This window comes from Meles meles, chromosome 2 (assembly GCF_922984935.1).
Source record: "Meles meles chromosome 2, mMelMel3.1 paternal haplotype, whole genome shotgun sequence".
Classification (NCBI taxonomy): domain Eukaryota; kingdom Metazoa; phylum Chordata; class Mammalia; order Carnivora; family Mustelidae; genus Meles; species Meles meles.
Window position 1 is genome coordinate 160,093,355 of NC_060067.1, and position 12,901 is coordinate 160,106,255.

Genomic DNA, 12,901 nt, shown 5'->3' on the forward strand with positions numbered 1-12,901 from the left:
TTGCTTTAGGCTACACTTCACAGTGTCTTGGTTAAAACAAAAGACGTTTTAGTAAACTAAGTAGATACACTACTAAGTAGTTAATAATAAAAGTTTTAGTAAAAATAATGTGTTATTATTACTACTAATAATGTAGCATTAGTTATGCTATCAATAATCCTGTTTGGTAAGTGTTGTTTTTGTTTTGTTTTGTTTTTTTCATGTGTCAGGCACCTTGTTCAATATATTTCACATTTTTACTCTAATTCTATATTTACAAAACCTTTATTTCATCTCTACCTATAGTTAGAATTATCCCCATTTTTTTAAGGATTTTGTTTATTTATTTATTTGTGCGGGGCAGGGGGGACAGCGGGGGAGCAGCAGGCGGAGGGAGAAGTAGACTCCCCACTGAGCAGAGAGCCTGATGTGGGACTCAAGCCCAGGACTCTGGGATCATGACCTGAGACAAAGGCAGATGCTTAACTGACTGTGCCCCCCAGGTGTCCCAAATTACCCCCATTTTAAAGATAAGGTAATGAAAGAACAGGAAGGTAAGGGAATTTAGAAAAATCACCCAGCTAATAATACATGACAGATCTGGAACTGAATAGATATCTTCCTGATTCTAACATCTGAAGTCACCCTATTAAAACAAAAGCATAAGTATTTTGCTAAAATTACTTGGTTGATTTTAACCTTTTATAAAATAGAATGATTTGATTAAATTTAAAATCCTAGGTTACATCCTTTTTAAAATAATATTTTTTAAATAATATGATGAGGTGAGCTTACAAATAAATGTTTTCCCATTTGTTAATGAAAACTTCAAAAGTAGTTTCAGTAGAAAAACTTTGTACAATATAATTGGACAAGGTTCACAGATGTACCACATATATATCTTGTTGAAGGTTTTAAGAAATAGTTTTTTGTCTGGGACTTCATTGGGAAATACTTTCAAGAATGCAAAGACTGGATTTTTCTATCATTCTTTTTACTACCAATTACATTAACCAGGTTTTCACTGCTATCTAAACTTAAAAAGTTTTATTTTATATAAAGTATCAATCCTCTTATGTCAAGAAATGGAAATATATATTTAAAAATATTAATGTGTATATATGCCTGAATGCAAGCACGTCTATATATGAACATTGAAATAAAAAAGTCTCATTGGTGCTTGAAAATATGATGCATTTCCCAAATAGTGGATACTTTTCTACCATAGTCATTCAAGGAAAGAAAGCCAAGAAAATATCTCATTCCTAACATACTGTAAGTGCTCAATACACAGTACTATAATAAATGAATATACAAAGGAATGAATATCTGAGCATTATCATCCTGTAGAGAATGTATTAGACTTCAATAATCTCAGTGTTGGAAGTATCATTGAAAGTCACTTATCCAAAATATTACTCTGCAACTTGCACCACAACTACATGCTCAAAGAGGTTGTCAAACCCTTGTTAAAAGACTTGTAATAGGGGCGCCTGGGTGGCTCATTGGGTTAAGCCGCTTCCTTCGGCTCAGGTCATGATCTCAGGGTCCTGGGATCGAGTCCCGCATCGGGCTCTCTGCTCAGTGGGGAGCCTGCTTCCCTCTCTCTCTCTCTCTCTGCCTGCCTCTCTGCCTTGTTGTGATTTCTCTCTGTCAAATAAATAAATAAAATCTTAAAAAAAAAAAAAAGACTTGTAATATCAGGGAATGATTTACCTCCCAACTGTTCATCTTATCCCATATGACTCAGCTACAAAATCATTGCTTATATTGAAATAAAACCCATTTCCTTGTATATTGGTTCTAGTTCTACACATTGTGCCCACCAGTATCAGTCCCATCCCTTTTCCACATGACAACATTTTCCATATTTGATGATATCCTATTTAATAAAGATCATGTAATTTATGTGATAACATTTTCAGTACCTTTTAATAGCACTTGAGAGGAAATTATCTTATTTTTCATTACTATATCAAAAGAAGTTTTCTAAAGTAGACAAATATGCCCTCAAGTACATAATATGTGGCCATTAATCTGGTGAATCCATTGTTCCATACTCATCAGAAAAAATGAAGCATAAGTTCCATTTACAAAGGAAACAGTAGTATGCACGTATGTTCTTTCAAGGCTGTGTTGTCTCCCATGCTCTGTGATAATATAGTCCAAAGCAACCTGTCCCATCTAGATTCCCTCAGTACATTCTACTGGTCCAACTGACTATAGCAGTAACCCCATGCTAACTGACATGACTGAGCAAGCAAGTGGCCTGCTTGTTGAAGAAATTATAAAACATAAGTGTTTCAGAAGGTGTGAGAAAATACATCTTATGAACGTTCAGGGGCCCACCAAATTAGCAATACTTTTAGGGATTCAGTCTTTTGGGAATGTCAGGATCAAGAGCTAATTATTACACCCTCAAAGTAATGATTAAATTATTAGATCTCACATCTTTTAGTCTGAAAAGGAAGCATACTGTCTTTTGGCCTTTCCAGATTCTAGAGTTGGTGTATTTCACTTAAGAATATAGGTCCTACTATTACTGATTGACAAGGAAGGTTGCCACCTTTGAGTGGGAACCAGGGAAGGAACAGGCTCTGCAGCAGGTCTGGCCAGCGTGCAAACAATCTTAACATTCAGGCCACATAATCTGGTGGATTCTATAGGATAGAGAGTATCCCTAATGGGAAAATCAGTGGTATTTATGACAAGCCCTGATAGAGAAGAATCACAATATAACCCCTACACTTCTAGATTAAGGTCATGCAATCTGAAACAGAAAATCATATTCCTCTTGAAAAAAAAATTCCTCGTGGCTAGTTGGTCTTGGTAGAGACAATGCTTGAGCACAGGACAGTAACTGACCATGCTGCCAGAGCTTCCCAAGGTCAACTGGAGTTTGTCCAGTCGATCTAATCACAGGGCTAGGTGACTACAGCAGCAATCCTTCATGGCATGTGTGTTCTACATCCAAGATTGGATACACTTGAGTCCAGGGCCAAGGACACACCTCCACAAACAAATGATCAAGACATCCATGCCTTCCATCACTGTTGGATAATACCTTTATATTGCCTCATACCTATGGCCACAGCTATCTGATGGATGAGAAAAAGTTCAAGGTTGGTTTTTGAATGACCCATTTGGTGTGGGTGTGACAGCTAAATCGGACTACTGATGCACAACTCAGGGGCAATTCTAAAATTCAGCAATGAGGAGACATACTTTCAATCAGCATAATTTCATGCAGATAGCTGGTCATCTACTTTATGTGGGAAGAAGAGTAGTCTGAAGAAGGTATATGTATACATACAAACACAACATCAGGGAAAATAGCTTGGCTGATAGGGGCCCAGACAGAGAAATATCAGAACATGGGGACAAGGTGCTTTCAAGAAGAGACATATGGATGGACAGATAAGAAAGAAATAAAGTGTGAATATATTTGTATAACATATCAACGCCCATTAGAAAGCATCTACTATGGAACTGGCACAAGTTAGTCAAAGACCTGACCAGCTGACATTACCCAGAGGCTGTCCTGGGTTATCCCAGAACTAGCATAATGTGCTTATTAACGGAGTAGCTATGGTGGCAGGTATGGGTCTGTGCTTGACCATAAATATCTGAGTTTCCTTTCAATAATCCTGAACTAGCTCCTGTCATTGTCAAATGTCCAAGCTACCAGCAACAAGGACTTAGAAATAAATCAGTTACATTAGATTCCATCTACCTTAGAAGGAGCAGAAGTTCATTTTGACTGTAATCGATCCAAGTATGGGTTTGCCTTTCTTGCCCTTAACACCTCAAGCACAACTGATACTGGAGGATTTACAGAGTATCCATACTAGGTAGTTGGTCAATAACACATTATCCTATATAACATGCTGTTCATCCTATAGATTCCTATATAACATGCTGTTCATCCTATAGATTCACTTCAGGAGTGTGGCAATGGCCACATGACTATGGGATCCACAGAGCCTGTTATCTAGCTATTTAGAATAGCTCCCTCCTGCTGGCCCAGGAGAGCAGCAGAATAACTTTAAGAGAGAAATTTGAGAGAAACCATCTTGGAGATGATACACCCACCATGATGGTTGGATACAAGTTAAAATAATTAGAATGCATGAGTCTGGAAAACAAGTGGTAAAAGCAGGAGTGATCCATTTGAAGAAATGTGATCCTTTATCCCTGCACTTCCAGTCTGTGCTCTAGAAGTCCTAGTTCGCAGAAGGAAACATTTCCACCAAAACATACATGAGAGTCCGTTAAACTTTAAGCTCTTGCTGCTACCAAACAATATTGTACTCTTCAGTTAAGAAACCAGCAGTCAAGGAAAGGGTTAACTATCTTTTAAATAATTGACCCTGATGATCAGAAGCAGGAAAAATACTTTTCACACCCTGACAGTCCACAGAAGCATTTCTTAATACTCCTCTGTCCAATCATGGCATAGAATGGACAAAAGCACAACTCATAACCTGAAAAGTACACTGTGACCAGTGCTCCAGGCCTCTTAAGGATGAGGTCTATGTGACTCCTCCAAGCTAGCAACTTAGATGAGCAGGGGTGCTAGCTAAGAGTGAGGGAAGTCCCAAACAGGTAGTAAAGGAGGGAGCTAATATGTGCTAAGTTATGGCCCAAGATTACCAGCAGCATCATGGGGCCCCACTAACTTTTCTAAGGTTCCCCTAGAAGAGGTACCAACCAGAATGATGGGCAAGTTGTTTGCCAATGGATGAACTCACTGTTTGAAGCAACAGGTGGGCTGCAGTAGATGCTTTGGTGTGCCTCCTCGATCCTACTTTAGACTGAGACTCTCATTTCTCCTGCTGTCAGGAGTGTCGCTGCTGGTGGCATACAGCTAAGTCCCTCTCTGGGAATTGCCCTTGGCAAAGGATGCTGTTTTCTGTAAGGTTATGCACCATCAACCACAATGCCACCCTTCTGGAGGTAACCTACTACCAGTGGTTGAGTGTTGAAAGAACACAAAGGCTTCACTCCTTTCCCTCAATGAGGACAACTCAGAAGAATATTAACAGTTCTAGAGCTGCTCATAGGAAGAGTTGAAACCTCTGTTGCAACTTCATCAGATTCCAACTTTGCCTTCTGCCCAAACCTCCTTCCGTTGTACCTTATTAATGTAGTTTCCTATAACACTCCCTGTAGAACTCCTGTTTGTAAGATGCACCGTCTAGATCTGCTTCTAACTATGATATATTCTCAACTTGGAATGTGTAGAATCATTTTCTCTGTATTCATCTGTTATATTCTATGGAAGCTATGGTATTTTCTTCAGATTACAAGCATATATTAAGTGATATTATAAAACCACTTTGAAGACATTTTCTAAAAATGACTTAAGGACTTTTTATGGTCGCTGTTTAATTAAGGTTGATAACATACTTTATAGAAAGTATTACTTGGGGAGGAATAAAAACAATATATTCAACAGCTATAATGACTGCTTTTAATGCCAAAACATTGAAATAAAATCCCCTTAATATTAAGTCTATAGGGTGCCTGGGTGGCTCAGTGGTTTAAGCCGCTGCCTTTGGCTCAGGTCGTGATCTCAGGGTCCTGGGATCGAGTCCCACATCGTGCTCTCTGCTCGGCAGGGAGCCTGCTTCCCTCTTACTCTCTCTGCCTGCCTCTCTGCCTACTTGTGATCTCTCTCTGTCAAATAAATAAAATCTTAAAAAAAAAAAGATTTAAAAAAAAATATTAAGTCTATAGTATTAAAACCTCATATATTACCATTAAATCAGCAGGTGAATGATTGGCTTTTCCCCCAATATTCATTTGGATAATCTGGCAAGGACGGTATTAATGATTAAAATAAAATCGTGCAGTTCAGATTCATAGTACGTGTAAGTAAAATCAAATAAATAATAATAATATCCTTATCCTCTTATTTTGGGTTTCCTTTTAACTTGAATTTTTGCTAGCTAAGCTCTACCTTGTCAAGATAATGGCCCACTCTCTGTCACTCACTTATCATGTTACCAGGTGGACTGAAGAAAACTGACAGTTTCCATGAATAACAATCACACATCCAAAGATGTCTCCAGAAAAGGGCATTTTATAGATGTATAAAGGACAAGAGCTTTTTACCTTTTCCCCTTGCCTTGCCCACATGCAAAGTGCAGGATAGATGAGCTTATGTTCACCTTCACCTGCCTTCCTCACTGTGTTAGAAGGTATCAAATCAGACTAGAGGCCCAGGAGTCTTTGTGTGAATATTTTCCGGAACAGATTTTAGATTTTACTATTTCCTCAAAAATTCCAAACATTTGCTAACAAAACGATGTACTTGTATATAGCAATAATTTTTATTATTATAATTATTTTTATTTTTCAACAACATCTTCAGCCTCAGTTTTCTTCATATAACTATACATTAATTTCAAAATAATCTGTGTAAACGTAAAGGCCTATTATTATGTCCTACTCAGCTCTTAAAGATCAGTTAAGATCCCTACACATACCTTGGGAGATTAATAAAAAGATCTTTTCATTTAAATAGCTAAAGACGTCTATCTCATCTAAAAAAATTTTTATTCATTTTTCATACAATTCTTAGGCTTTTACTGTGTGTAAACCCATCTTTTAGGCAATGTGGATATAAACAAAGTTCTCTGTCATCATGTATTTTTTTTTTATTTTTTATTTTTTTGGTCATCATGGATCTTACAGTCCAGCATGGGGAGAGAGAAAATAATTCAAATGATGTATAGTAAACTACATAGTGTAATAGAAAGTTACTAGCACAGTAATGGAAAAAAAAATGTGCAAGGAAAGGGAAGATGAGCACTAAGGGTATTCAGAAACAGAGTGGATGGTCAAGGCCTCATTGAGGATGACAACTAGGTAGACTCGAAGGAGAAGAGACAACCAGGAATATACGTAGGGAAAAGCATCTCAAGCGAAAGGAACAAGTGCAAACATCTTGAGGTAAAATGGTATCTAATTATCTAGGAATAGTATTATAGTATTATAATCACTGTTTCATTAGATGAGTTATTTTTTTCCTTCTTTCACAAATGAATACCTTATTTTTAATTACTTCATTATTTTCAGTTAAACAGTAACTGTGGCAGATATAGAAAAATTGACAATTTTTTGTCTGGTGGCAAAATCAATATCTCTATACAGATACTTTTTTTACATTTATATGTACATTTATATCATCTATATCTCTACCTATATCTGTATCCATATCTATATCTGTGTATGTAAACACCTGCTCTAATATACATGGTGGTGGGAAATATTGTGTGAAACACATTTTTCTTTATTTTCTTCTCAATGTGGTAGATAGCAAGGCTTCTGTAGGTATTAAAAACATGGTAATGATGATAATCACAGAATATATTTTTTTAAAGCTTGCTATGTGTCAGGCACTCCTCTAAGTGATTTACCCTTAGTTACAACACTTAGTTTTTACAATGACCTTATTATCCTCATTTTGACAATTAGGACATTGGCAGGAAGGTTAAGGAACTATGTAACAGAGGAAGTTACTAAGTGACTTAGCTGGGAAAATAGTGAGTGTTATATCCATTTGCCGGAGTAATCCATATCATTTTTTCAAATCATAAACTATATTGTCTAAATAGATATATCCGTCTACGTTCCATTTGAGAATAGTGAGAAGATAGATTTTACTATGTTCAAACTACTCCTAAATCTTCTCTGCAAGTCTCCATTTCTACCCCTGTTGCAGACATCACTAATCAATCCCTGCACTCCTGCCAGATAATTTTGGAAACCGGTTTCAAAATTAGTTTCCACAGACACTCCGTGTTAAGCCTGACTGTGGACTGGACTCGGCAGTGCTTATGGAAGCTATCTGCTATCCTGCAAGTAGGCAATATTTAGCCATCTGAAGCCTCTAAGAAGGAATTGACACATAAAATGATATATTTTAGGGGCGCCTGCGTGGCTCAGTGGATTGAAGCCTCTGCCTTCGGCTCAGGTCATGATCTCAGGGTCCTGGGATCGAGCCCCGCATCGAGCTCTTTGCTCGGCGGGGAGTCTTCTTCCTCCTCTCTCTCTGCCTGCCTCTCTGTCTACTTGTGATCTCTGTCAAATAAATAAAATCTTTAATTATAAAAAAGGATATATTTTGGAGAATTATTTTGTGGAGAACGAATTGTCTTGTGAAAACTAAAAATAAGATACCAGTCAGGAAGCTATTGAATAATTCTGTTTTAAGATGATGAGGTCCTGGGCTAAGATGCCAGCAGTGGGAATGGGAAAAAGGAAATAGAGAATGGACACAGAAGGGAGGAGTAAAGATTTGGTAAAGGAGGGAGAGGAGTTGAGTAAACATGTTCTTGCCTTATCTCTCCAGCTTAGCCTCAGCTTTGGTCCCACAGTATACAAGATACACACTGCAGTTCAATCAGTTTCATCTTTAGGGAGAAGGGACCATTAACAGTGTAGGCAGAAAGCAGATTAAACAAACACACAAACAAAAATCATTCCTGACTAAAATCACTACTTAGAATCGGAAATTAAATTCCTACTGTCTAAATAGGGAGCTCTTTTGCATTTTATTTTTAGAGCATGGCTTGATGGACAAGTAGTTTTCAGAAGGAGTGATGTAGTCCCAGAACCAGAATTTCATAAAGCGTGTATTTAAAAAATAGAAAAAGTAAATAAGCAAGTCTGAGGATACCTCTCTTTTCTCTGGCTAAATAAATATATATGACCTAAAGTTGAAAAGAAAAACTTTAAAAAAAATTTCTTTCAATAATATTAAATTGTTACTCTCAACTAATAGTTCTATTAACAGAATTATATGTAAGTTTTATATTCCACCATTAGCACACTTGAACTATCCTTTGTCCAACACATACTAAATAAAATGTTAAGTGTATATTAAGAAAAAGAGAAGGGGGGAAAAAAAAAGCAAACACTAAATCATATTTATCCATTTTTTTATAGTTCCAGAAACAATCCATGAAGATAAATGTTGAATTAAAATTCTATAAAATCAGTTGAGCCCAGTTGAATTGAATATGCTAAGTGGTAAAATCATGGACATCATGGTTTCTGATTCCCTACTGGAATTCTGTGCTGCTTCAGAAGGGAAAGACCAGTCTGGATGTTGTGGTTTATATGCTATATGGAATTGTTATGTCTCTTTTTTCATAATATGAATTATTTCAGATTTACAAAATCTAAATAAAGTTACCCTATAAACCCCTGTCTTGCCACCATGTAAGTTACTGAGTTCTTGATATTTTCAAAGGCCTTTATATCATATGTTATTTCTGAAGTTGCTGGCAGAAATGGTATGCTTACATTTTTGAAACTGGCACTGCCTTCGAAACATTGACACATGTTTGCTGTAACTGTAATCTTAAAAATATTTACAATTCTGCCCTTGTCTCATAACACATTGGTATTATGTAAATTCATAGTGCTGAATTACTTATTAACTGGAAGCTATATGGAAACAATATTCATATTGATTATAAGTACTATAGATGTAAACAATGCTTCTTATTATTTATTTAGCTAACATATTTTGTACATGTTGAATGTTTGAAAATGATAATGATGATGATAATTTTGGTGATCATTTCTGACTTTGATGAATAATTAAGCCTCCTTGTTTCTCTCATTTAAATTCAACAATATTTATTGAGTGTCTCTTATAAGTCACATACTGATAGAAGCAGAAAAAAAACAAATCATAATAACATCAATAATACTAATTTACAGTCATTTTAACAATGCATGCCCCTGTGCCAGGCACTATACCAAGATTTTACATGCATTCACCAATTTAATCTTAGTCAAATTCCTATTTGTTGATGAGGCATATGTTACATATTTTGCTCCAAGTCACAGAGCTAGTAAGCACAAGAGCCTGGACTCAACCACCAGCTAGATAGCCAGAGAAATAAGACACTATTCTTTTCTTTATAAGAAGTCTCAGTAGAATGTACACGTACAAAAATAAAATAATCTAGACAAACAATTAGTACCAGCATACACAAGATATGGAGCATTTCTCTTCAGGGGTGAGGCAACTGACTTTCATGATGGAGTTGGGAGAGGTTAATGCATATATTTGGCCATGTCACAGCATTTTTTTTTTAAGATTTTATTTATTTATTTGACAGAGAGAAATCACAAGTAGGCAGAGAGGCAGGCAGAGAGAGAGAGAGGAGGAAGCAGGCTCCCTGCTGAGCAGAAAGCCCGATGCAGAACTCGATCCTAGGACCCTGAGATCATGACCTGAGCCAAAGGCAGAGGCTTAACCCACTGAGCCCCCCAGGAACCCCATGTCATAGCTTTTAAGAAAAAAGGTAAAAAAAAATTCTAAGTGTTGGGGACACTTAAAAACACATGGAACAGTTTCAAGTGGAGGGATTATATGATCTGTTTGATTTAGAGATGGCCCACTGAGGTAAACATGTGCACTTATGGGTGAGCGGGGGGGGGGGGGGGGGATAAGCAATAAACCATGGAAGAAAGCGCCAAAAAGAAAATGCAGTAAAGTACGAGCTAAGTTAGGATGCAAGAGGAACTGGGTGGCAATACAAGAACTACCTAGATCTTAGAATGGGTGGCAGCGGGTGATTACTTGAAAATGTGATAGATTGAAAGAACAGGCAAAACTGTATAACTGAGTATATTTTGTATTCTTAATTAAGGAAGGATTTATAGCAAAAGCGTTTGTGAAGGGAAAGTCATTCAGATTTTTTGAACTCAAAAAAATGAAGAGTCTCCATGGTTAACTGAGTCCCAATTTTGGCCTCTATGATATTAGTCAAGATTTAACTTGTTCTGATCATTATTTATTATTACTATTATTATTATTAAATGCCTAAGAGATGTAATTATATCTTAACTGCCATTTTTCTTTTTGAGTCTGGTAAGATGTAGGCATCTGTTTCTTTTCTTAAATTCTCTAGAGACAGGGAGAACTAAGGGACTATCTCTATGTGATGGCAGAATTCAGAATAAAGAATAAAAAATAAAATCAAGTAAGCATCTATTTTTAAAATTTTTGGATCATATATTTGAATAATATAAAATATATTGGTGACCGAATTTTCCAACTTTTAAAGTTAAATAGTACCTAAACACATACAAAGTTAACCATTACATATATATGATGCTAACCAAAATAGTACTTTTCAACCGTCATAAGAAGCAGCTATGAGTTAGTAAGTTGGAGTTGAGGGTACAAGCTTCAGTTATGAGATGAAAATGTTCTGGAGACCTACTGTACAACATGGTGATTATAATTAATAATAACATACTTGAAATTCACTAAGAGTGAATTTCAGGTGTTCTCACCATACACCACAAAAAACTCACCTAATTAGCTTGACTGTGGTAATTTTCTTACAGTGTATGTATATGTCAAAATTTCATATTGTCTACCTTAAATATATACACTATTTGTCAGTCATTCCTCAATAAAATGAGGAGGCAGAGAACACCGCTGTTTACTCTGCTAAAGTAGGTTGACTTGTTTTAAACTTATCTTTGGGGATACCTGGGTGGCTCAGTGGGTTAAGCTTCTGCCTTTGGTTCAGGTCACATTTCAGAGTCTTGGGATACAGCCTCGCATCAGGCTCTTTGTTCAGTAGGGAACCCGCTTCTCTCTCAGCCAGCCTACTTTGTGATCTCTCTCTCTCTGTCAAATAAATAAATAAAATCTTTAAAAAAAATAAAGCTGGGGCGCCTGGGTGGCTCAGTGGTTTAAGCTTCTGCCTTCGGCTCAGGTCATGATCTCACGGTCCTGGGATAGAGCCCCACTTCGGGCTCTCTGCTCAGCAGGGAGCCTGCTTCCTCCTCTCTCTGTCTGCCTCTCTGCCTACTTGTGATCTCTGTCTGTCAAATAAATAAATAAAATCTTAAAAAAAAATAAATAAAAAAATAAAGTTACTTTTATGTCAGCAAATATAAAGTTTAGCCGTCAAAAAAAAAAGTCATTCATATTGAGAATTAAGATCAGTTAAGAGCTTCTTTTTTAAGGATTCAAATTTTTAAAATCAGGAATTCATGTCTTTTCATCTTTAATCTTTAACACTTAAGTACTTATAATAATATAATAAGTAATGCATAAATATAACAAAACAATCTGGTTTAGAAGTTAATAGTAAATTTTTTGCTAAGTCATAGAATTATTCATGTTGTTAATTTTGCAGTTCTAGTCAGAAAATTATTTCTTCTTATATAAGTTGCATTAAAAAATAAGGGCACTTTACATAGTTTACTAACACTGCTTAGATTCAATGGTATAAAACTTCACTGTCCCTTGTAAGGCATATAAAAGAAATGTTATTTGGTAAAGTAAAAAACTAAGTACAGAATAATTCTTTGAAAATTACATGATGTTTTTCATAAATAGAAATGAGTTCATAGAAATGTGCTTTCCAAACAGCCTTTTAGAAAATCCAATTTTAAAACATAGAAGTAGCTCTATATGATTGTTTCCTGTTCTCCTATGAGTGCTTTTGAAACAAAAAATCTAAAAACTGATTAATTTCCAAATGGCTTGACTTTTGAAGGGACACATGCTTGTTATCCCTGCCTCTGATATTGTTATAAATATTGTACTACATATGGAATGGGGAGAAAAAAATTATAAATTAGGCCATTCTTTTTGATTGGTTTCGTATTTAAGACATCACATCTAAAGCTTGCAGTTACTTGTCTCAGCTCCATGGTGGAGCCAAAAGCATGATCTTCACATTTTCCCCTGAACTGAAAGCAGGATCGGTATAAATCTGGAGAATATACACTGAATTATAATAGTTCATATTTCATAAAATGCTTACAAATAATGCATTCTTTCTGCAAATCTATTAGTAATGAAGTAACTATTGAAAGGGTCACAATTTAATTCCTGCTTTACAATGTCATCAGTTGTATTAGAATGATGTTG